The following is a 25,427-nucleotide window of genomic DNA, read 5'->3' as shown; positions in this document are numbered from 1 at the left end:
TTTTTAACCACTGCATTTCAAAACCAGCCAGTATTTCTGCTGACACAGGGCAAAGCTTTCTGGATGCTTTCCTCATCTCCCAGTATCATTAGCTGAAGGATCAATACTTCCAGCTGGCTCACCAGAGACTCTTACCTTGACAGAGCAACCACATCTGGGAGCAAGGCTATGGAACAACATCTGGAGTTAAGGTGGGCTCTGTGGATGTCTCAGCATCATCTCTCACAGAGCTGAAGAATGTCTTGATTTTGGACATCTATGACTATAAAAAACCCTTCTCCAACTATCACATCCCCACAGAGACGTTTAGATGTGATGCTGTATCAGTAAATTTTGCTTTTCTGGGTGTTCTTCAGGTAATTTTCCTCATGTTCACCGTAATTTCTTCCCTCCACTTGGAAACCTCAGTGTGAGAATATAGTTCTGCATCTGAAAGAGAAATGGAGTGCACAGAACCCTGGGCAGGTGAGCAATGAATTAGAGAGGGTAGGCACATCTCTGTGGGAACACCTGAGAGAAAGTCTCCAAAACTTGGTTATTGTTATATCAACTCCACACTGTAAGAACACACAAATGCACAGCAGATATCCTTAGAGAAGACACCAGTTACTGGAAAATCTCCTATTGTTTCATGGATGGAGATAAAACCAGAAAATAGACTATTGCAAAGTGTTTTCAAAACTGAGGATTTGAAAATTTCATGAAATGACAAACCTAATGCCCCTTGTTTTGTTAGACATGTCAAGAGATAACAAAAATCTAGTTCACAAGTGATGATCTGGCCTTAAAGGTAAAATTCTCTTTTTATATGAAAACATTATGCAATTTTTCCTCACAATTTCCTCTTTTCCCATTGATCCAGAGCAAGAACATTATGTAAATTAATATTCAGGAACTTAAGATCTGCTTCTTACAGGGATTTAATGTTTCTCTCTGCAAAAAAACATTGCTTTGTCAGTTAAAAAAAAAAAAAAAAGTCATGTTTCCTGGGCCAATTGAACTTCAGGAGAATATAATTATTCATCTGTCAAAGTAACTAAAAATTTAAATTATCACCTTTTAAAATGTCCAAAATTATTTGAAGTCAGTACTAGAAAGCACATGCTTATGGAACATTAGGTCTACTCAAGCACTGCTCCATTTCCATTTTAAGGCTCCTTTCATTAGTTTTGATTGGTGCAGTGTTTCCATGTCCTTCTGGGCTGTAGCTGTTTTAAAACTTGAATTTCATTCATCTGCTACAGGAAATTTTTAATTTTCAATGTCCAGTCATGTTAACTAGGGGTTGGATTGTTCTGGCACCCAGAAAATTGTGTGTTGATCTACTTGTGGGAGACTGAGTAGGAAGTAAGGACACCATTAAAGCAACTAAGGATTTAAAAATAAAAACCCAAACTGTCCAAACCTAAAAAAAAGAACTGAGAAATAAAAAAGAGAATATGCTCATGCATTTGGAAAATCTGTCAGATTCCTCTCTGTGTTTGTAGCAAGTCCCTTCTAAAGCAGAGCTTCTACAGAATGGAAAGAATGGGTTCCATCCATTGGAAAGATGCTTAGATACTTTTTCCATGCTGAAAACAAATGAACAAGTAGGAGCTGAGAGCAAATGGCAGACCTGATGTCATTTGTTTTCAAGGGTTGCCTTTTCACACAAATCTAGGGGAGATAAGCAAGGTCCTATCCCTTACTGGCAGCACTGGGATCAGGGCAGAAGCTCTCCCAGGCACAAATTATAGCTCAGCTGTAAAAGTTTAAAATAAGCAACAGGGAACTGGAAGAATCAAAAATCTCTTCTGGAGTAACAGGGTGTGGGGTTTCCATCCTTATGCAGCACCACAGAAAACTAAAATTCTGAGCTTCATCTGGAGTGACCCTTCTAGGGGGAAAATTTTCAGCTTGTTTATCATCACAGGTTCCATCAGAAAAAATTCTGCCCTTTTTTGCCAGAAATTGGAACCTTTGCCCTCTCTTTTACATCCAAGCACAGGCTGCAAATGGCAGCCTCCTAATTCTTTTATTTCTAATTTTTTTTCAACACGACTGTGCCTTTGTGAGTAAAGGAGACAGGAGATGACAAATAAGCCAGAACACACCACAGATTCCAAAGAAGCCCCAAGACAAACAAGGCAAGGTTTCACCTTGGGGTTCAGCCTTCCTGGGGAAGGGGCCCTGGGGCAGCCCCAGCCCTGGGGCCAGCTGGGGTCAGGCTGGGCTCTGTGGGGCTGTAGCCCTGTTGTGGCATCTGGGGCAGGGCTGACAGTCCCAGGGGGGTTCTGGACTCTGGGCAGGCTGGAGGAGCCCTGGGGAAGGGGGTCAAGACTCTTTAGTGGCCTCAGGGCCCTGGTGGTTTTGTTGGAATAATGATTTAAGACAGGCAATAACTCAGCTGGCAGGAGGCAATTTTAAACAATTGGTTGTTCTGACAAGATGCTGCAAACTCATATAATATTTTTAGAGAGGGGAAAAAACCCCCTCAGACTGCACAGAAGCATTTAACAGCTCTGCTACAGGCCAGCAAGTCTCCTTTTGACTTGTACTGAGGCAGGGGCAGGAGATAAAAACATATAAAACCCTTTATCACCTCCTCTCAGACCTTGCTGCTTCAAACTTCTGCCCTGTCACAACTTTTTTGGGCCCCAAAGCTTTAAAAGGGCACAGTGTGGGGTCTGTAGTAGTGCCTGTGTCATCTGAGAGCTGCTTTGGAATATATGTTCTCTGTATTATCAGATAAGAGCAAATATATCACCATGATGTTTGCATTTGTGGGATTTTTTTTCAGTGTATCAAACTGCTTTTAGATAAGGTTAAAAATCATGGCCTGCCTCTATATTTTGAAAGCATTACATGCCTTTGAAAGAATATAGGGTGGATGTAGAATACTTATCCTGAGCCTCAGGGAAATCTTGTACAACTTAGTTTCATGTTGAGTAATGCTGCTCTGGGCACTGATTTCTGAAGGGGCTGTGGCTCTGAGAGACCTGGCTGATGGCACTGAGCTTCCCTGGGCTTCTCAAGTGACAAGAAAGCTCCAAAAGAGCTCTGGTTTTTAGGCTTGACCAATAACAAGACAAGCCCCAGGGAAGATGGCTCTTTAGAAATCAGTAAATTAATCTGGGTGTGAAAACACCTCCCTGTTGTGCCTCAGTTTTTTTTTTCCAATTTGCCTTTTTATATGGAGTAGTGTCACCACTGCTTTACCAATCTGCTAGCCCCACCTAGGGAGGCACTTGTTTCTAAATATGAATTATCTCTACGAGGTGAATTACCTGAATTATCTACATAGTGAAAGGAGCTGTGGTCTCATAATGTGTGCTAAAAGTGCATCCTGACATTTTCTTCTTTCTTACTGCACCTCTCCTCTTCAACACCATTGAGAGACACAGCTCAGCTACTATCATGTGAAATAAAATACTCTTCCATTGCCTGAAAACTGGGTTTCAATAGGGAAAATCTCTATTTTGAATTAAATCCCTTCTCTTTTATAAGGCTGTATACAATTTTTGAGACAGAAACTTCTCTCAGCCTAAATGAAAATATATAACTAGAATAGAGCGGATTAAATTATGAAGGCAGGATTTAATCTCATTCTAGATAGGGTAAATAACAAACTGCCATCTGAGATAGATAATAAATTAATACTCTTGTCAGTGCTTTCAGTAAAACTTGTTTTCTAAAAATATGAATTTCAAAAGCTGAAAAACTTGTTTTACTTTTGTAACATTAAAATGTACAGTCAGAAAAAAAAACATGGCTGAGTAGTGCTCCTGGCTGTAAGTCTCAGATGTGGATTCTGGTACTGAAAATTGCATTTTCACAGCACTTCTCATTCATTCCAATAGACCCTCAAAGCAGTATGAAGTCCAGATTGGCATGTTCACTGTAAAAAGCCTCCAGCAGAAACATTTCTTTCTGAAAGGTTTTGCCTTTGCTACTGGTCATCTGACATATTTAATCCCTTTTTCTTTTGCTTTGTGGCTTTTCTTGACCTGCATTGTTACCTCACATGAAAGCTGCCTGTTCTGTCAGTTTTTCTACATCTCTCCTGGCCCTGTGCCTGCCATGGCTGCTTTAGCTGGAAGCTGGGTATATGAAGTCTGATTCAAAACTTGTTTATCCCTTTCGGAAGAAAGAGATTTTTTTTAAGTAGTTGGGAAGCACAATTGGTTCTGACAACATTATTTTGGCAGGACTGGGGCAGAAAACCAAGCAGCACAGTAGACATTCCTCAGACACTTCTTAAAAACCAAGAGTCCAAGTCAATCATGCATCCAAATGAAAGATTCAGCCTAAAAAAATGCACAACTTTCTGCATAGCCAAAGGCTGAATGCATGCTTGGTACATTCATTAACACACTGGTTTTTAGAATGCTGAAGCAGAAAGGCTTGACATCCTTTATGACTCAGCTTTTCAACCTTCTAGAGATGGAAAAAAGAGGAAGAGCTGGAAACTACTCAAACATCCAAATTTTAACCTATGAAAGGAATTGGAACTTCAAAGTGTCAACTTGCTCTGTTGTTTCATACTCCACTGCTCTTGATTCCACCTGGGTTTTCATTCTGTTTAGCATATACAAGGGATGCTTTGCTAAAAGTACTGGGCTAATGAACTGCTCAGGAGGAAAGATTCTAACAGAGTAGGCACCAGTCATTATGACAGAAGGAAAATGTAAGTCCTAATGCTCTGGAGAGGACCTACAGAGAGATGGAAAATAAAAGCACACAGCAGTGCTGGGCTGTGAGCAGTTACTGTGCACATGGGAGACAACACCAGCTTCGGGAAAATATTCCCCAGGATGGACACAAGCCTGGCTGCAGAGAAGGATGTGCACCTGCAGGAACAGGATATTGTGGTTAAACGTAGGGCAGGAAAAATGCCTTAGGCATGGAAAGCTTAAACTAATCGCATGTGATAGGAGGAGAGGGAAGGGAGATGTGTGACACAGGGAGCTTGTTTGTAGCCCTGGATGGTTTACTTGGGCTTAGCTGACACATCAAAGCTGTTTGCTACAGCAGGGTTTTCACAGGAGCTGCAGCCTAAGGCAGGAGTGCAGCCTGACCACTCTCTGCTGGCAGGCTGACACAGGCAACCTTGCAACCACACAGCCAAACTAACCATGGAACTGAGGGTTCAGGGTAAATTCTGCCTTACCTGAGAAGGTGGATAAAGAGAGAAGGAGGAAGAGTAAGATGACAAAAGGCAAAGAGTGACTCTCTCTTCTGACAATTTAACCACAATTTCAGTTTAGACCAGCTTAGAGCGTTCAGAGAGTTGATCCTGGAACACCAAAGAGGAGAATGATGCCCAGTATCCTAATTGCTGGAAATAAAGAAAGATGATTTTTAATGTCCCTAGAGAAGAAAAAGAGTTTGGGAGATGGTGTTGCTCAGTTGGTCTAGGCCCACCAGTGCAGGGCTGAAATGGCAAAGCTGAGGACCACTTTTGTCCTGTTTACTTCTACTGAAGTACTAGTTGGTCTGCTGGTCTTTTAATAATCAAGGACAAAATCCTGTCCCAGGCTTTACTCCAGGCACAAAATGGATCTCTAATGACCTTTCCCTATATCTCTGTTTCCAGAAGACATCTGCTTGGACCTGACAAGAGAAGCATTCCTGCTCTTGCACTTAGAAAGGCAGACCAGCCTTTGGTAATGTGGGACCAGCAGCTGCAAGAGGAGCAGAGAGAGCCAGCAGAGTTCCAGCTTTGTGTCCTGGATGAGTAATTCAAGCTGAAGGACTTTCCATGGAAATTCAAGCACTGCCTGCACTGTATCACCGTTTTCTCCCTGGCTGCTGCAGGAGAGCATGTGTCAATACTTGAGGAAACAGCAGGGCCCTGCAGGAAAAGAGGAGCTCCCACAGTAGAAAGAACAGTTCCTTCTTGGATAACGTGTCAAAGGCAGCTCCCCACAGCACAGCAAACTTTCTTGGGTCATTTCCCTGAAAAAGTCTCTTTTCCTTCCCTTTCACAGGCACCTCAGGTGACATCCCTTATCTGCAACACATTCTTTTCCAATGTCAAGCAATACTAAGCCTGACTAGGTTGTACAGAGGATACTGGTCCTGGATGTTATTTTAATAGCAATTCCATATTCATTAACGTTATCTTATATGTCAGAGATCAAGTTATTCCACAGGGCAAACAAACCTGGCAGGGTTTAATCAAAATGCATCTAAGGCCCGTGAAGGACAGAGCATTGGAAATGATTTGCTGGGACAGAGGATCTGTTCTTGAAGAAAGTTCAGCTTTCACAGTTCACAAAGCATGAAAGCTCTCTGGCTGTCCAGCAGGGAGAGCTTCCAGCCTCCAGTGGAAGGTTTCCAAGGAGGGTTTGCCAAGGAGCCCATAGAGGCAGCTGTCATCAGAGAGTAGTCAGTCAGCTCTCACCTCTGCCGAGCTTTCAGAGTCTGCAGACCCAGAGTTTGCTGTCCTCCCACTGAGCTTCTTCAACAGCAAGGAAAGAAATGTCATTAAACACTCAGCTATCAAACATATTCCCCTCTTCTCCCCTCATTTCAACCCTACTCCTTTTCCTCCAGTCATTTACCCTTACAGTAAAGAAGCTCCTCCTTCACATGATTTTGTTCTGTCACTTCAGATTTGGAAAATCTTTGTGTTTTTTCTAAGTCTGAAGTGGAGTCCCCGTTCTTGCAGCTGCCACAGATGTTTTAAGCAGCATTTTATTACAAGCAAAATCAATAAGGCAGCTTTGCAACCTTTCTAGCACTGAAACAAACAGAATTAGCTTAAATGACAAGCTCGTTAACTGCTGTAGAAGCTTCAATAAATGGGAGCCCTTCCTACTAAAATAAAAACCAGACCAAATCAGACATAACAAAAAATCAAATAGCCCAATTAAGAACTCTGCATCCACAGCACAAGTGAAAGATCAATACCCCTTCAGAGGTGCAGAGAGAGTCAATTGCCCCCATTTGCACATAAAGAATTCCTTCATCAAAGCCCCATCTCATAGCAGGGTTTTCAGCTATGATTAACCTTTCATGGTGCTTTCATGTTTAAAACTACAGTCCTCAGTGCTGGGACTGATTATGGAGAGCACTCGGTGGGCCTAAATGGAATAACATTTTTCTTTATGCATTAATATGGCCAAGCTTATTCTCACTCTACCAGAAGAAAGCTTCGTAAGTAATAATTTAAACCCCACAGTAATGGTACTTTTGTGCTAAGTCACCATTTGAAATATAACATGATGCTCTAAAATAACACAATATTAATCATGGTCATTATGAAAACAGCTCTTCAGTTTTCCTCCCACTTCTCCATGGCTTTCTATTATGTTGAGAACATTTATTATATTAAATATTCATGGTTTGTTTTTTTTTTTTTTTTTTTTTGTTATGATTAACACTTCTGAGGTCCAAATCCAAGAATTAAAAAGTGAGGAGATGTGGATTTCCTGAAGGCAGCTACTAAACCTCTGGAGGTGTCAGGGATTGTACTTAGCTTTGCAATTCCCTCTGGAAAATCTGACTGTAAAGACCTTTAAACCCTACAGAGCTCTAGTGCAGGGAAAAAGACTTCAAGAGTCTACACCCTATCTACAGCCAAGATACCCCAGGAAAAAAATCACAATATTCACTACAATAGGAGCCTTTCCACCCTATATATCACAGAATGCATTCCTGTGAAATACCCTGTCAAGATTTCCAGATAATGTCAGAAATCACAGGGACATAAAATTTTAGAGTAAGCCTCAGCTTAAAATCTCCCTTCCCTCCTGAGCATCCTAATTCCTCAAGAATTCAATTTAAACACTTGCAGTCTCTTATTTCTGGTATTGGCTGTTCCCAGACAGACACACCTATTTCTTATGAGGGGACACATGATCAAAGTCAGGTATTCTTTGGGAAAGATTGGAGAATTCAGTGGAAAACTGAATTGTGCCAAAACCAAAACCATTGAAAAACTGAAAGCAGATTCAACATATAGTGTTGGTTGAAAGAAATGGATGGGAAATATTTTGGAAATGTTAAAATGTTTCCTTTTCAATTTGGGAGAGAGGGATGGTATTTAAATAATTTTGAAGGGTCATTTCTCATTTAAAAGCTGATGTTCATAGGAAAAACAGAATATAAATGCAAATTTATTTGAAGCTAACATGAAAGTTTTAGGCTAAACCAAGGTAAAATTATGGATTTTATTTAATAAAATAGTTTAAGTTCTAAGGACAAAATACTTTTTTTCTTATTTCTTCATTTTTACCAACAACAAAAAGCCCCCAGACTTCTCCAGCTAAGCTTGTTTTCCCACAAAAAGTGCTCATTTATGGTTTTTTTCATGATTAAGGGGACTACACCCACCCATCTCTGGATCAGTCAGATACTCCTGTGCCTCAGTAGCAGCACCAATAAAGGAAGTGCAGCTGGCAAACCTGCACCCCTTCAGCTTTCCAGACCTGTACTCTCCATGAATTTAATGACTTTTTATTACTCTTAAATTGATTAATAGATTTTTACTGGCAATACATCACATTCATTTTCTGCCGTTATTAAAATATTTTTAAAACTCTGTGTCCAAGAGCCTTGCCCAGGGAGTGAGGCACAGAGGGAGGGAAGGAGGGAATGTAGAGAGCCCACCCTTGCACAAGGCTGTAATTCACAGGTGCCTGTTGAGCACTTTCTCCCTTGGGAAGGAAAGCATCCAGCACAGCTGGGGCAAATCCAGGACTTTCCCTCCCTCCTTGCCTGGAGTGGTCACTGGGAGAGCTCAGTAGTCTCCACGTGGCACCAGCAAACTCCAGCCTAAATGTGAATATAATCTCCTTTTTCCACCATGTCTGGTAAAACTTCAAGTGTTGTGTTTCTCCTGCTGCTGTGGTCGGAATTTTCAGTGGAAACATGAACTCCACTCAAGTTAGAAGCCCTAAAATCCTCTTGGTTCAGCTAGTGAAACAAACATGTAAATAGATTTAAAAGTTCCTAAAAAGTGAGATAGATGAAATAGCAGCTCTGCAGTCTTACTGTGGAAGAAATAAATTTGGCATTTTTCCCCAGAAAAGGATGTGGGATAAATGAGGCAGTTGTCATTTGTTCACCAAGAATTCTCAAACAAGTCTTTTACCTGAGGGAAGATGAAAGGAGGTGTAAGCCTTGCTTTTATTTTTCAAGAAGGATCTTCTGATAGTTTCCTGGTGCTTTCTTATTTTCATCATTAGCTGTAAAAACTGAAACAGTCATTTTCTCATTTCACCTATTCAATTTATGGAAAAAAGAACACAAGGACTAGAAAGAGGGAAAAATGTCAAGAATTGTCAGAATTTTTTTTTTCCCTCTTGAATGTCTGACCTGGCATAAAAAAAAATTGAGTTTTGACTAACCTTTCTTGAGGTTGGCTGGCATGTTTGTTTTTACTGCTGTTGCACATGGTAAAGCTGATTTGTACTGAATGTTCATTGGTTGTTATCAGGGATGACACAGAAATTCAACACCCAGCTCCCCTTTATAAATTGGAAGACATTCCCATTCTCTCTGTCCTAAACTCCAATATCATCTCTGCATGCAATTTTGTCATAAAAGAAATTATTCTGCTTAATATTACTTAAATATGGCTTCACTGACCAGTGGGTTTTCAACTCCACGTGTGATCTTAGATGTATTTAGAGTTCCCACACACAAATATGATGGAATAGAGATAAAATTTGGGTTTATATTTGCCTTGTTCCTTGCATTCAAGCCTAGCATGATCCCAAGGCTACATTTCCTCATACAGACATTTCTGTTTTGTTGTGTCCAACACAGCCATAAGTAGCAATATCATTTCTCACCCCTTATAAAATGTGAGGTTTTATGTTGGTTTTTGCCTCCAACATTCACTTCAGTTAAACTACAATTCTTTCACGCATATGTTAAGATTTTACTGAGTGTATCTTGTCCTGACTTCTTTGCACACATAAACATCCAAAGAATGTGAAAAAGAACCCCCAAAACATTACGCACAGATTATCTGCATTAAATCTGATTTTAACTGTTGGCCCTTTTTCACATGTTGATCTCAGTTTTGCCCTGCCCTGAATGTCTGGCACTTGGCTTTTCCTTCTCCTCCTCCTCCTCCAGGCATTTGCACTTTATTTCAGAAAGTTGATATTCCACAAAGTTCATCTCACTTTATACAGAGGTCTGTGGAATTTTGTTCTTAGAGAGGAATAAGTTGAAATAAATAGATGTATGTTGAAATATTTTTTAATATATGTATAATGCATAAAGAAACTCAGTGCAAGTGTATGTTAAACTTTCTTCAGAACACAACAAGAAAGCACACAGCCCACACCAAATCATTCATTAACAGCTAATGAAAAGCAATGCTATCCTCTTAATATGGATTAGAGATGGAGTCTGAACTGGGAATTCTTGCCAATTTAAACCGTTCCTGTAACAGCGTGAATAAAAGAATCCATGAACATCTTCCTGACTTGGGGGCACTAAATCATCCTTAAATCAATACCAGGGCTTTGGTTTAGTCACCTCCAGCAAGAGCTGAAGAGGGCTGGCATTTGTCTGCCAAGTCTGTGGCAGGAGAAGAGGCACAGCTTAAATAAAGTGGAACGGAAACTACTCCAGCTGCCCCCACATGCATTTTTTAAATGCTGACAAGAGTCAGTCTGGGAATGTGAGGATTATGCCAGGCTGGCTGAATGAAAAAGAGCACTGCTTCTGGAGCATATGGTTCCTCTCAGTCTAGAGGTGGTCTCCTGGTGGGCCTGAATTTCTTTGCACTTTCTGTTTGGCACGAGCATGAAGGATCCAAAGGTATTTTTAACACAAAACAAGAAAGTGCTCGGGCAAAACGCCTCCCACACAAGATGACACTCACTCTGGGTCTCTCCTAGTGAATTTACAGACTTGCTTTGTGTTTATACAATACAGATGATTTAGCAGTGTTTTTCATTTCAAGTTTCTACAAGTTGCAAAATAATTTCAGACTCTTCATAAGGAACAAAGGAAAAGGAAATACAGTTATATTGGTATTGGGAGTAACTGGGTTTTCTTTAAGTCCTACTTCTTTAAGAAAATGGAGCTTCATATCTCCATCTTATACATTGAAGGAAAAATTCTGGACAGAAACATTCCCAGAAGCTTAAATACCAAAGGACTAAAAAAAAAAAAAAACAAAATAGAGAGATAATTGATGAGTTTTATGACTAGAAATAGAAAAGAAAAACATTATCAGTGTGCCCAAATACGTCTATTCAGCTGAAATGTAAAAATTTCCATTTTCATAAATTTAACATAGCTTCAAAGAAAAAAACCCCATATTTCCTTCACAATAACAGTTCCCAGTTTTTAATATTTCACTTTACCTTTTTACCCTACATTAACCTATGTATTTGGTATCAGTTAGCAAAATGTTATATTTCTACATATTGGCTTTAAACTGAGCCACCACCAAAAGTAAATAGAGAAATTATGGCTTAAGATATTACAAAAATCAGCCCAATTTTATTACTCTAAGTGGAATCACACCAGAGAAAGATAATGTCAGTCTGTGCTAAATTTAGTAGGCAAACAAAAAGAAAATCATGTCTGAACATTCCCAGTTACATCTGATTAGAAGTTCTAAAGTTTTGCTTCTCTCCTGCCCTCCAAAGCCACAAGGCTTTGCTCATATGGTCTTGCTCTACCTCTTTGCTGAAAGATTTCAAAAAATTCCAAGGTTTCCAAGTGTAGGGATGTGGTGTAAGGAATTCAGAGATGTTTTCTTAGTTCCTGTAAATGCTGCAGTCAACAGATTACACTGATATAAAAATACGTATCATACTTGGTGAGGTGGGGTATGCTCAAGGTTTTTTTTCCTGATTTTTGTAATTTTCGGACTTATTTTCACCAGATGACCCTCAAAAGCAAAATTGGTTGGGAAATGTTTCTGGAGTTACCACGGAGAACTGGCTAAAAATATGAAAAATACTCTGTTTTCTAAAGGTTGCTGATACAAGAAAAATACAAATCTAGAACCAGTAAAAGCTGTGGATAGAGAAGGTCCAGCTGCCATGAAGGTGTGAGCCTACTTCTCTCATGAACAATCTTGAGAAAATGGTGGTGGGCTGTCTGCTGGGACAATCCTCATCCTGGCCCAGAACTTCTGAAGGAAAACCTAATACTTGACAGGTTGTTTGCTGCCCAAACCCTGTGGTAACCATCCTTCACACTGGCTTCGATTTTACATATCCTTCAAAACCACCCAAACTGGATTAAAGATTTGGAGAGGGAGAGTTTGCCACAGACTTTGGGAAAAAAAAAAAAAAATTACCTGTCATTGTCATTTCTTTTCCTCTCTAATTTTTGAATTTAAATTTACTATGCACATACTGTTTTGCCTTTCTATACAAGTTTTGCTGTGCTCCACACAGTGAAGAGCACAAACAATTCAGAACTTTAGTCAAATACAACAGCACTGCCTTTGCATTCCGTGCAGCACGCTGGGTTTTGGAACAATCCCTCAGTTTTGAAAGCCCAGTAAAATCCATCTCTGACAGCAGGGTGGCTACAGAACCTGTTTTTGTGATAGTGATCAGGCTGGTTGTGTATTCCAGCCACACAGCCCCAGAGCACAGCACAGGAACGCAGCAATAACAAACACTCCATCCTCACTGGGGCTCAGGGTTCAGCTGTGCTGCTTTTTAATGCTGCTCCTGCTCAGGTTAATGGGCAAAGCAAAAGCCTTGTTTGCCCTTGAGAGTAACTGTATTTCAAGCAGTAATTTGAGTAGAGGGTTTTCCATCATTTGCACTCAAAGTCACGGATCTCTGAGCGCTTTCCATGTTTTCATAATTCCTTTTGCTGGCTGACTATTGATTCCTAAAGATAACACGCCTTGAGAGATCAGTAAAGGTTAGCTGGTAAAAGAAACATGCATCATTCCAAATGCCTCTGTGCATCTGGGAGTTCAGCAATACCTATTAGTATTGCTTTGGAGTTACAGGAAGCAACTGCTTTTAGGATGACTTTTAATCCAGGTTTCTGCCTGTAAAGCCCAGCATCAGCTATCTTTTCATGTGAAGGCGACTTGGACAAGCAGTAACAGGAAATTTGTCTGCTCAAAGTTAAGTAAAATACCAAGATTGGGTCTTCAATATGAACTCTTTCCAATGGAATCCTAAATCCCTGCTCCCTGAGCTTATGGGGGGGGGCTCTCTGCATTTTCCAGCTGTAGGACAGCCCTGGCTTTTACTTCCACAACCCACAGACGAGGTGAACCAAGCTTCTTCTCCCTGTAATGAGTTTTGCTTTTAATTACTCACTTCATGAGTGAGAGCAGAAGGAATAATTCCATTTACTGATTTGTTCATTGCAAAATACAGTGGTTGTGTCTAAAGCAAAGTCCCTCACGGGTCAAGTGTCTTACATTGAAGAGCAGCACTTCTCTTTCTTGCAGTCCTTGACTGAGCTCTTAGGGAAATTACAGGTAAAGCATGAACAAAATAATTCTGTTTTCTAGAAAATATTTATATTTAAAACCACAAATTGATTGCATTCAGAAATCTATCTTAAAACTATGGGCTTCTATGATATTTTTTATATTTTCCTTCTTACTAGGAAGATGGATGTATTAAAATAATTAAAGAGATCACAGAAGAAGAGGTTGAAAAGATGCTTCATTTTTCACAACCTTTGATTGAAACTGAATTCTACAACTAACAAAGAGTATTCTGTGTGTTTGGAAAAGCAAATCACAGATATACATGGAAGATTTTGAATAACCTTTTTCTTGTGTCTGAACTCACACTCATTTATTTATGGCACATTTTTCCCCTTTTCTTCTCTTCACCACTTTTCTACAAGCCCTTGCTATCCTCCAGTGTGAAAATCAAAGTTTACATCTGTCTATAATAGGCTTGCCCAGCCATGATGTAGCCATTTTCCACCAAAAATTGTCCTTTTATAAACCTTCTTAAATATGGTAATTTAGAAAACTGCACAAAGCATGAAATAGCCTGAATAAAGGTAAAAAATGCTCTCTTTACAAACAGTAAAAAATTCAGTGCTTTACTACTAATGGGCTTGCTCCTATTATCTCTCAACCTATAGCCACCTTTGCAGGGCTGTAATGCCAGAGATAATTAGTGCAGGCTCGTCAATTTGATTTTGGTTAACTTTTATGGCCTCTTTATATTATGATTCCTGTGGGAGCTTGCAGGTTGCTCACTAGGCAAGCAAAAAAAATGCATTTATTTTTGGGCTAAACAATAGCACTGTTTAATTAAGAGGTGTCACACTATTTATTGCCCATCACGTGCTGGAGCTTTGATGAGGGGGCTATAAACACAGAAAGTTCTTCAGATTGAATTTCTCTGCTGTAATTTCCTACTAGAGAAAATGTGACACAAGGCAGAGAACCAATTTCCCATTTCTATTTAGCATTTATATTGACAGAATTAATGATTTTATCATCATCTTTGGCCTGCTCCTAAATGGAAGGCATATATTGCCTGCTGAGACAGTAATTTTTCTACTAAATTATGCATATAGGTGTGTGCATACACTTATATACACTCACACACATATATATAAATATACATATATATATGTGTATATGTGTATATATATATATATTTCTACACTTATTTTTCCATGGGGAAATTATACCTTGTTATTAAACTCCTTTTGAGAAAAGAAGGGTAAAGTGCTGGGAAAGGTAATTAGGAAGAGTAATAAGAATGATCTTAGACAATGTTTCTAAAAAGGGATAAATCCTTTGCACATTCACCGTGACAAAGGGCTCAGGAAGGCCCAAGCCAATGAACTTTTGGCATGTTGATGGAACTAATTTTATTTCAGAAGTTCCCCCACGAGAATGCTATACAATATATATGCTGCACATTTGTCAAAGTTGCCACGTAAGAAATTTCAATTTCCTTCTCTGAAAATAATTGATCGAAGGATCATGAAGTTCAAAAGAGTAGGGAAATGAATAAATATTATATAGAGATATAATGCATTGTAATCATACTGTATATACTATTTTAATAGAAATCTGGAGACCCTTGTTACAACTCTTGAACCTCTTAATGGAGCCAGCAAGGTCCATTTTGCAGTTTCACATGCTGGAATTGGGCTGAACCCCTTCCCTGGTAATCTAACCATCTTTATAACTTTGTTAGAGGTCACTAGCTCTAATTTAGTGCTAAAATAATATCAGGTGGATGACATCTTACATCCCTTTTCATGAATATTCCATACTCTGAACAACTTCTGTTGGAATCCTTTGTAAGTAAGAATTAAGAGCAGCCTCGCTTTGTTTTAGGGAATATCTAAACTCATCTGGCAGAGAGCAAGATTTAGTCAAAGGAAGAACAGACAAGCTTCAGAGGGAGTGTTACACTCAATTCTCTCCTGGATGGCTTGACACAGGCAGGCTGTTCTTATACAGGCTTGAAATTTGGGGTTGTCAGGCTACAATAAAAAACAAAAAGTTTCAGCTGGTGTCTTTGCTTCTCTTTACTATGGCCTTGAGGTGCCATTTTCCCTTAATTGAGGCACCTAGGCACCCTTTTTTCTCTGCATGAGTGACAGAGCTGCCTCCCAGAGCTGCCCTGGGGCTTTAGGTCCCTTGGCTCCTTATCCCAGGCCAGGGCAGACATCTGACCGTGCCCAGGCAGTGCAGAAAGGACAGAGCAAGGGATCATTTCATGGCCACCCATCTCCAGAGCCCTGTGAGAGCACTGATGGGATGATTTCCCATTGCATTTTTGCCCACAGAAGGGTGGCACTGCAGGAACATGGGATGGCTGGAGTTAATGGCAGTCTGAACAGAAATTAAAATATCTTATTTCAAATGTTTACCTCCAGTTGGTTCACAGGCCAAATGTGTCAGGGTCCACAAATCCTGGAGGTTATCTTGCAATTTGCTGGATTCCTGGGAATTTCTGTGCAAGCATCTGAGGAGGGAAGTGTTTTACTCAGCCCTAGAACACTATTCTGATTTTCCTACACCTTCCAATTAGCCCATTGCAGGACAGTCTTCCTCAATTTCCTGCATATGAATTCACTGGAAATAAACATTGAGGTAAAGCCTCTCTGGCCTTTTGGTTTCTTTCTTTCTTTTTTTTTTTTTTTTTTTTTAATTGCAATTTCAAACTCCAAGTCTGCTTGGGAAAGCTCCCAAAAGTAAATCCCTTTTCATATGGGCCAGCATCCTTGTCTGCAGAATTGTAGGATGCAGATGTGTTCTGAGTAAAAGTGCTTATTTGATGGTTACCATTGCAATTTAAGATATTTGGCAGGAACAAATTAACCTGGGTTGAGAATATTCTTATGGGAAGGAGTTGCAGAAAATTGCTTTCTTATACAATGCTATTTTTTCTATGGGCTTATAAAAATAATTATATTGCAGATCATTCATCTGGCAACCATTTGGCTTCAACAATATGTTGAAAAGCATTAAAGAGGTATCCTAAATTTGCAGATTATTCCAACTGCCAGGGCAGATACCCTTACAGGGTGTGCAAACTGCCTGTACTGGTACTAGGGGCACTGTTCTGACAATCAAATTATTGTGTATATTTTCTACCCATGTGCCACAGTTGAAATAAGAGCAGTGAGGATGTTTTCTTTTCATAAAGAGCAAAGTTTCAGTAAGTTCTCTAATGGTGGGCCTGGGTCAGGCTTCTCCCAGATTTCATTTGCTGGCAGGTTTTGAAAAATTACTGCAAATTAAAAAGTCATTAAATTAGTGTTTGCACTTCCCCCCCCCCCCCCCCCCCCCCCCTTTTTAGTCATGTTTATCACTGAAACGACCAAGATACTTAAAATACCATTGAGGGGAATTAATAGTATTAAAGTTGGTGTTATAATGGGAATTTTATACAGAAATAATACATTTTAGATGATGAATGAAATAAAAATACACAAAACAGACACTCGCAATTGTATTCTTTTTTATGATGCAAACTTCTGAATTCTCACAATGTAAAAATTATAGAGAAATCCTACCTCTTCCTAAAGTGTGGTTAATTTATTATCTGTAGGGACAATATTAACAACCTTAGAGGACGTGCAAAATTTGAATTCTGCTGTCTGCAAAGTCATCTAAAAAAGACAAACCTGCACTGTTTTCTGCCTACCCAAAAAGGACAGTAAAAATAAAGTGATTATTTTGCTAATTTATATATAAATAAACTTTTAGAAGTGTTGTAATTATGTAAGTTCTGGGAACCTGAATATATTCCTCATCTGGAAGGGCTCTCTGTTGCATTGTAATCAAGAAGAAGTAAATCCATTCATGACATCAACTTCCCTGCCTTTTGAGTGTAAAACCTCCTGAGGAAATAAAACCCAAAATAAAATCAATGGAAGCTGTGTCTGGCTTATGGGCTGAGGACAGAAAATGCCTCCCTCTGTAGAGATGTTCTGGGTAATTTATGGAGTTTCCAGTGCTCTAACTGGAAATGCAGAGCCCAGGACAGCTCAACTCTTCTGGCCATGGAAGAGTCTCCCAGGCATGAACTAGGGCTCTCCAGCTCTGTTGCTGCTTGAGAAAAACTCCAAAAAATGAATGTAAATTATTCCAGTACAGCAAAGAAATTGAATGAAGCTCACATTTAAAAACCATTGATTGCTAAAGCTGATCCATGAGCTTTGAAGGCTTTTTATCAGCAGTTTTTGCATAGTGCAACCTGTGGATAATTCCCCAGTTGCTTCTCCTGCCACAGTTTCCACCTAAAAAGGGAGAGAAAGTTCCTGAATAGGAGTCAGGGAAATCACAGAGGACCCTTCAGGAATTCCCATGCCTGTGGAGAACAGTTCATGATGGCCTCTCCAGAGAAGAAATTTTAGTGCCACGTGATTACATCACATCAATAGGAGACTCTCCCAGAGGAAGAGGTTTCTGCAAGGTCTTGCCAGGCAAAAAAAGTGTGATGTGAATTATTCCTGTGAACTTTTAAAAAAAAGGATCATGTCAATTTGTCTTTAACAAAGTTCAGTGTGAGCAAACACCAGAAAACTCAGCGGTGATGCTTTACATGGGCTTGGCCCTGCTTGCAGAGGTTAAAAGAGGTTAAAAAGTGAAGGCAGGAGGAGAGGAAGGAAGGAAGGAAGGGACAGAAGCACTATTCCTTTAAAAAAATTAAAAATCTCCAGAAATCTGGAGCTATCAGAGTTAATTTGGAAAAGGGTACATTTGTAGTGTTAAAAGAAAAGCATGTGACAAATTAATTAAGGAATTTTAACTACTGGCAACTGATTCATGCCCTCTCTAAATATGTCCCAAGAATTAAGGACATCATCAAGGTGTTTAGTGTGATGGTTGATGACAAGTCTATGTTGTAACCTACCCCTATCTGACCCCTAGAAAAATAATTTATTACAACAGAGAAACTAATTCATGAAGGAAAAGGTGACCACTGCATTTTGCTTCTTCATCTGCTCTGTAATCAAGCTGCAATTTCCCACAATACTTCAATACCAAAAACTGTTCAATTAATTCCTTCCACATTGCAAACAAAGCATGAATTACTTCCGTCAAATATTCACTCCTGAAGGAGTATTGATTAGTGCACATTAGCTGGATAAGTAAATATCCAGTGTTTCTGGTCTCCATCAGGCTGATACTTAAGGACCCTTGGCTCAAACACTTGTTTATGAATCCAGATATGTGGATCATGAATACTCCAGCATACAAGTTTGGCATTTGCTTTGCACAGGCTTACATCATGCTCCCAGTCACTTTGATTTTCAAAATGGCACCATTTTTTTGGACCTCTGGCATGAATCAAAAGTCACTGCAGTGAGCTTACAACGTTTGACACTTTACCTCCTGGAATCAAAATAACAAAATTTTGCTTTGCAAATCTTTCCCCCCCATTTTGAGTTGGAACTTCAGAGCCACGGAAAACCTCTCTGAGTTTTAGAGCCTCAGAAAAAAGTAGAAAGTAGCCCCATTCTTCATTTTAATTTTCACCTTTTAGTCATTTTTATAGCCCCAGCATTGCAGCCATCCCAGAGGTGGGATGTCTGGGATGCCTGCAAGCAGCCCCAGTGCTTGGGGAGCCTGGAGCACTGAGCAGCCAGTGGGCCCTCCCAATGTCACTTGCTAAAAAGAGCCTGAAAAATTAAATTCATTTCATAACCCCATATTTTTCTTTTATTGCCCACAACCATCATCTTTTACTTCACTGAAATGGTATGCAGGAAAAAAGAGCAGTGGGAAGATACAGATATTAATGAGGTAATGGAAGAAATGACTTAAAAATAATTCCAGGAAAATTGATTTTCAAAAGTTATAGTTCTGGCTCCTCACTTTGCTCGGGTTTAAAGTTTTAGTAGCCACATTTTCAAGCTCAATTCAAGCACAACCTATGGACTAGCACTTAAACCACCTCCACTCAACCAAAAAGAAAATTCAACACCTTAAAATACATTATCAAGTAATAAAACTCCAAAGTCTAGAGGACTGCCAGTCTTCAAATCTGATATATGCAAAACAGATCTATTTAAGTCCTGAAAGGGATCTTAGCAATAGATTAGGTGACAGTAATGTTTACCAAGAAGCAGAATAGAAAATCTAAGATGACAGAGCAAATTACATTTTCATCATGCTTTAGTTTCAAGCACAAAACATGCTAGAAGAATCCAGAAGTTAAAAGCACTGCTGTTAAAGGAAACTGCACCTAGAAAATTGATTCAAAAATCTACTGCCTACTAGGTTCATCATCTTGACAAGTGGTTAATTATTCCTTGCTATTTTGAGATTTGGGGAACCCCAAAATAAATTTAGAGACATCAATATAGAAAACAGTTTTTATCAAAGGAACTCTAGACCAAGGCAGACATTTTTTGCCTCCAGACATGAATTATTCTCTGAGTACAAGGAAGTGGCATGTCAAAAGGGAACCAAAAAGCCAACACAGTAATTTCTTATGCCAACACTTCCGATGCTGTCTGACAAATAACCTGCTGAGAATACAACTTTAAACAGCAGACAGGTGAATGCCAGTTGCTTTCCAACAGCAACAGGTGCAAGAAATCTTGAGGAAAGTACTCATTATGGGCAAGGCTCAAATGAGGTACTTAAAAATTGTGGCTTAATTTAGGTCATTTATCATCCTCCTCAAAGGCCCTTCTGTACAATTGAATTTTGAAGTGCTTTGTTTGCTCTTAGATCATCACAGCAGCTGTGGTATCACTCCAAGCAGATGTTTCATAGACAGAATGCCCAGCACATTTCCAGAAGAAACTCCAGTTCTGCCCCTGGATGTGGATTTGGCTGTGCAGGTGCCACTGGGCCAGGGGTCTGCACAAAAAAAGAGCCAGTGGTGGCAGACCCCAAACTGATTCTACTCTGGAGAGCTCCTGAATTTTTAACTGTCATTTTCCATTTGAAACAAGTGGATAATAAATCATCTCAGATGACTGTTATCCATCTCAGCTCTCTGCTGTGAAAATAAGAGGGAAATGGGATTCCCTGACTTTGCACTGCTAGGATTATTCCCCACATATGGTACACATGGTGCTTGTGTAAAGAGCAGGCTCATCTCAGCAGCTAACAAATAATTCCTGGGAGACAGAAGCAGTGCTCCCCTGGATGTGGCTTTCCTGCCTACCTGGCTGAGAATGCACAGCCTGAGAGCAGGGATGTGGTGCTGAGGGAATGCAGAAAACCCACTGGAGAAGTTACTTCACCCTTCCAAAGAAAACTTCTAAGAATGTGCCTCCTCTGCACAATGCACTGAAAATTCCTTGGCTGAAGAACCTGTCTGCAAAGGACGTGTCTGTCATTTGGTGTTGGTTTGGATATAAGAAGTGGAAAGGTGATGGGAGAAATAGATCCTTAAAATGAGCAAATGCTGTGCAGGTCAAACAGCTCTTGTAAAACGACCCATTAAAGGCAATCCTAGACTAGGAGGCACCTGAAAATTAGAAAAGTGCAGAATTAGCTCAAAACTGGCAGCTCAGCTCCATCTCACACGACATCTCTTCAGTTCCAACAAGCAGGAGGGCAGAGACATTTAACAGATATTACAGTTCTCTATTTAGACATGGTTAGGATGACATAATCACATCCTTTGAAGGCAATGAGGCACTTTCCAGTCCATTAGCAAGGGAGAAGGGTGTCATTAGACAATATCCGTTAGAGATTTAGTCATTAAAAAAAGTTTAACTCCAGGAGAGATGATAACTTTTGCTCATGGCTCAAGAAGTTTTGAAGAGATCTCTGGCTTGCTATTACCTCTAAAAAATTGCAAAACCAGGTATATTTTTGTTAAATTCACAAGAAACTATATATATAATGTTCACAAGAAAATATATATAATGGTAAGGGAGGCAAATTGATGTAAAAAAAAGAAAGAAAAATTTAGTAGGGATTCAAAAGCCAAGTTTTAAGAAATATAATCCTATGAAAGACAGGTAGTACCCAATAATCACAATGTCATCTTTAATATGGTAACAAGTTTAGACAATAAAAGTAACTGATATGTTAAAAATAGACTTTTGTGAGATTTTTATCCTTGTCCTACAAAGCATATGTTATATGGATTCAGACTTTTCTGCTTCTCAAATGTGAAAAAGAAGGTCAGCAGATAGTCAGTTGTGAAAACTTGTTTAATTAGGAAATTTTGAGATTGTTTCTGGGGAACTATCTATTCAACTTCAATTTAAATGTGACCATGGCTGATAATATTGTTGTGGTTGATCTGGATCATTGATAAAGTCCTTTGAAGAGTTACAAAGGGTTTAAAAATATGTTGAAATCTTAGGATAAAAATTGAGATCTACAAAATTACTTTAGAGCAGTTGGCCAAGTCATACAGAAAGATACTTAGAGATGTCAGCTTGCTTATCTCTCTCAAAATTTAAAAGTTCTTGGGTAAAGAAACTCAACATTAAGGATTTTTTAAATCAATTAACAAAGGCTCAAGAGAGAAAATAGCTGGCAATTAAACCAATTTCAGTTGAAACAAATAACAGCTTGATTAACTCATTCAAAAGCTCATCACATAAACAACTGGAACACCTCTGAGGGACATGGTGCAACAGCTTCACGTTTTTACCCCTCTAGAAATTGAGTGTTATGGCAGCACAAGTTTCTAGACTCAACACGCTGTTAGCTGTGTGAAGTGGAGCAGCCTGTGGAAAACAGGAGTTCCATCAAATTGATGTAACAGTCCCTTCTGGATTAAAACCCTGGGAATTCAAATCTGGGCCTGAAAAATGTTAGGAAGAAAAGAACCCCCTCCCCAACTACTTAAAATAAACCCACCTAACAGCCTCACCACCGCTGCATACTGTAATCTGCCACTTGAAATTATTAACATCTCTGGAGTCCAGTTTGTTAAATAAGGGGGAAGAAATGCTGGCTCTGTGCCTAGAAAACCTCAGCTCTTCCCAACAGCATCTCAGGCAACAATGCTTTTAGTTTCCATAGACTGTAACCACAGCTCGTCCTTTAACCCCACTTTCCAGAGTTAAGTAGGGATGACGTTGATATCCAGCAGAAAATTTGAATTTCCTGTCGGCATGGGCTCTTGCACTAGCTGTCAGTTATGGGTGAGGCAGAGAATTTATCTCCATCCTTATGAAGTCCTAAAACAATCATGAAAATCATTTCCTCTCCTTTCCAAACCCTCAAGGAACAGTTTCTTGAAAAGCACTTCCATATGGTGGTAGGTACAGGGGAGGACTCATTTGGCCAGAGATTCCCCCTCTCTCAGACAGCAGAAAGGTCCAAGATGGTTTTTGTTGGGTCTTGATGATTAAGGTGTTCCAAGGTACTGCTTTTCTTCTCTTTGCCTAGAAACTCCCACTTCAGGAAGTTCCTAGATATAGAAAAATACATAAGATTCATTAAGATTGAAACTTTTCAATTCTCTTTCGCTGATCACTCATTAAAAAGTAAAAAACAGATATTAAATAGAGGAAATGTTCATTTTTCAGAGACATGCTCTCATTCCCCTTTGTCTGCAGCAGGAGAGGAAGAAAGTTACAACACCTCAGTTACCTCAGTGCTGTGAAGATACAGAGGTTTATCCTGCCCAGTGCAGGCAGAAGTTGCTGGTCACCCCCAAAAAATTGTATTTTCATTTGTTCTGCCTGGAGAATAAGTTCATCAATATAAGAATACCCAAAGACATGCTGTTCATCCCATTTTTTAGCTAATTACAATCTAGAAATGAAATTTGTTTAAATCATACCACAGAGAAATTAGAGTTGTATGCAATAAAAATCACAGTAAAATTTGGATTTTTTTTCCCCCCTAGATAAAGAGACGTGGCCTAGGTTGCAAAAGGCTGCTTATCTCACACTGAAAAATAAAATCCTTTGAGCACTTGCATCAGTGTGATAATTTCCAGCTGAAAATTGATGAAGAGCCATTTTGTTCAAAGCCTTAATGTGGTGTGAATCTGCTCACGAGTCCTGGAGAAAATGATGAGATTTCCCTTCCTCATTTACCTGATGTCCCAATTCTATTCATTTCCCAGCAGGGGTAAAACCCCAGCCCAGCATCAGTTATTTGGCATCCTGATATCAATCTTCCTGGGGTCAGCATGCTTCATGGGGTGTTTTGAAGCACCAAAACTGAAGATATCCAGGCAGGGGAGGGGTGGGAAAAGGAGATTTTTTGACAGGCAAAGGGGTGAATTTACTGAGCTGAGCTTCAGCACAGCATCAGCACCAAGCCCAGAGGCAGCTCTGGGAGGCTCAGCAAGGCCTGCTGGGATTCATCTCATTTTAGGGGGCTCCAAATAGAGCAAGGAGCCTCAAAAAGGGCATTGGGACTTTCTTCAAATAAGAACAGCACTCTTTCTTACTCTCAAACTCTCTGCTCTTGGTTGGCTGGGAAAGCAGAGAAGGAAAAAAAGAGGGAAAAAATTAATAGCAAAATGCTAGGATCAGCTTCTTCATCCTACAGTGGAAAGGAAAGGAGAAAAGGGGTGTGGATCTACAAGAATTACTGGAGGAGAGCCCCAGGAAGCAAATATTCTACCCTAAAGAAATGAATTTGTACTCACTTTTTAACATTTGGTGGGTCATGGAGCTAATTGGGAAAGGGACTGAAAGTATCCATCTTTCCTCTGTGACTAGAATTATGGATAATGCTAAAGAATAAAATACAGAGTGATCATGCCATTAGGCTAAAAAAGTACTGTATAAACAGCACAAACCAAAGATATAAGATTTATATGAGCTGTTTGAACAGTTCTGCATTTTTAAATACAGCTTGGTAGCTGCTTTAAACTTTACCTTCAGTGAGTGCAAAATAATTTGTTTCTTCTGTCCTTGGCAGCTGGGAATGCAATACCACAGAACCACAGAATCCTCAGGGCTGGAAGGGGTCTCTGGAGGCCACCCAAGGCAGGGCCACCTGCAGCAGGTGACACAGGAACACACCCAGGTGAGGCTTGAATGTCTCCAGAGAGGGAGACTCCACCACCTCCCTGGGCAGCTCTTCCACTGCTCTGCCACCCTCAGAGTGAAGAAGTTCTTCCTCATTTTGTTGTGTTTTAATTTCTGGCCCTTGCTCCTCATCCTGCCACTGACCACCATCCTCTTGGCGTTGCCTTTGAGACATTTAAATGAAATAATGAGATCCCCTCTCAGACTGCCCTTCCCTGGCCTGAATCAGCCCAGCTCCCTCAGTCTCTCCTCAAAGGAGAGGAGGTGCTCCCTCATCATTTTTGTGGTTGGATTTTGGTCTGCTGGAGCCTCTCCTGTAGCTCCTTGACTTTGTTTTGATATTTTGATTGAGAATTTCTGAGGCAGAGCTGTTACAGAGACAGAAAAGGCAGAGATAGCACAGGCTGTGACAAGATATTCTGAGAGTTTGGATTCTGAATATTGTATGGAAAAACTCAAAATAAATGGGTACAGGCTCCATTTAAAGCCTTTACTATTTGCAAGACAGGAAAATGAATTCTTCCTTCAGTACATCTAAGCTGATTGCAGTTTACTGCAGAATTTTGGACTGGAATTAATTAGAGTTAGCAACTTTGATTTCCTTTGTAAAGCAGGATGCATTTAAATGGAGTCACTGGGGAGAGGTAGGAAGAAGATCACAACAGGCTGACAATTTTTGCCTGAAATGTTCTCCCAGCAAGCTGCACGAACCCCATCAGCAGGGGGTGGCTCACACAATTTGGCTGCTGGAGTCAGAAATGAAATCACAACCACATCTGGCTGATCTTTAAATGTCAGCAGTGCCTGCAGTGAAACTGTGGCCCCAGAGAACTGAAAACAAACGAGCTCAGGTACCTGGTGCAGCACCAAGGGTTTGATGTTCCTGTGCTGTTTGGAAGGAGGGAGGGGAAGAATTAAACCTGCAGGCTCAGAGTGTTGCTGGGCTGCATTCTGCCTCAGCTCTGCTGTTTTATCAACAATTATCCACTGCAATCTGGGTCTGGCTGGAACAGAAACAATACAATACAGCATTTACATTCCAGGGAGCAGGCACCACAGCTGTCCAACCCCTTTTTTTC

This window comes from Haemorhous mexicanus, chromosome 2 (assembly GCF_027477595.1).
Source record: "Haemorhous mexicanus isolate bHaeMex1 chromosome 2, bHaeMex1.pri, whole genome shotgun sequence".
Taxonomy (NCBI): Eukaryota; Metazoa; Chordata; class Aves; order Passeriformes; family Fringillidae; genus Haemorhous; species Haemorhous mexicanus.
The sequence above is the reverse complement of the archived record's forward strand: the minus strand, read 5'-3'. Positions refer to the sequence as shown.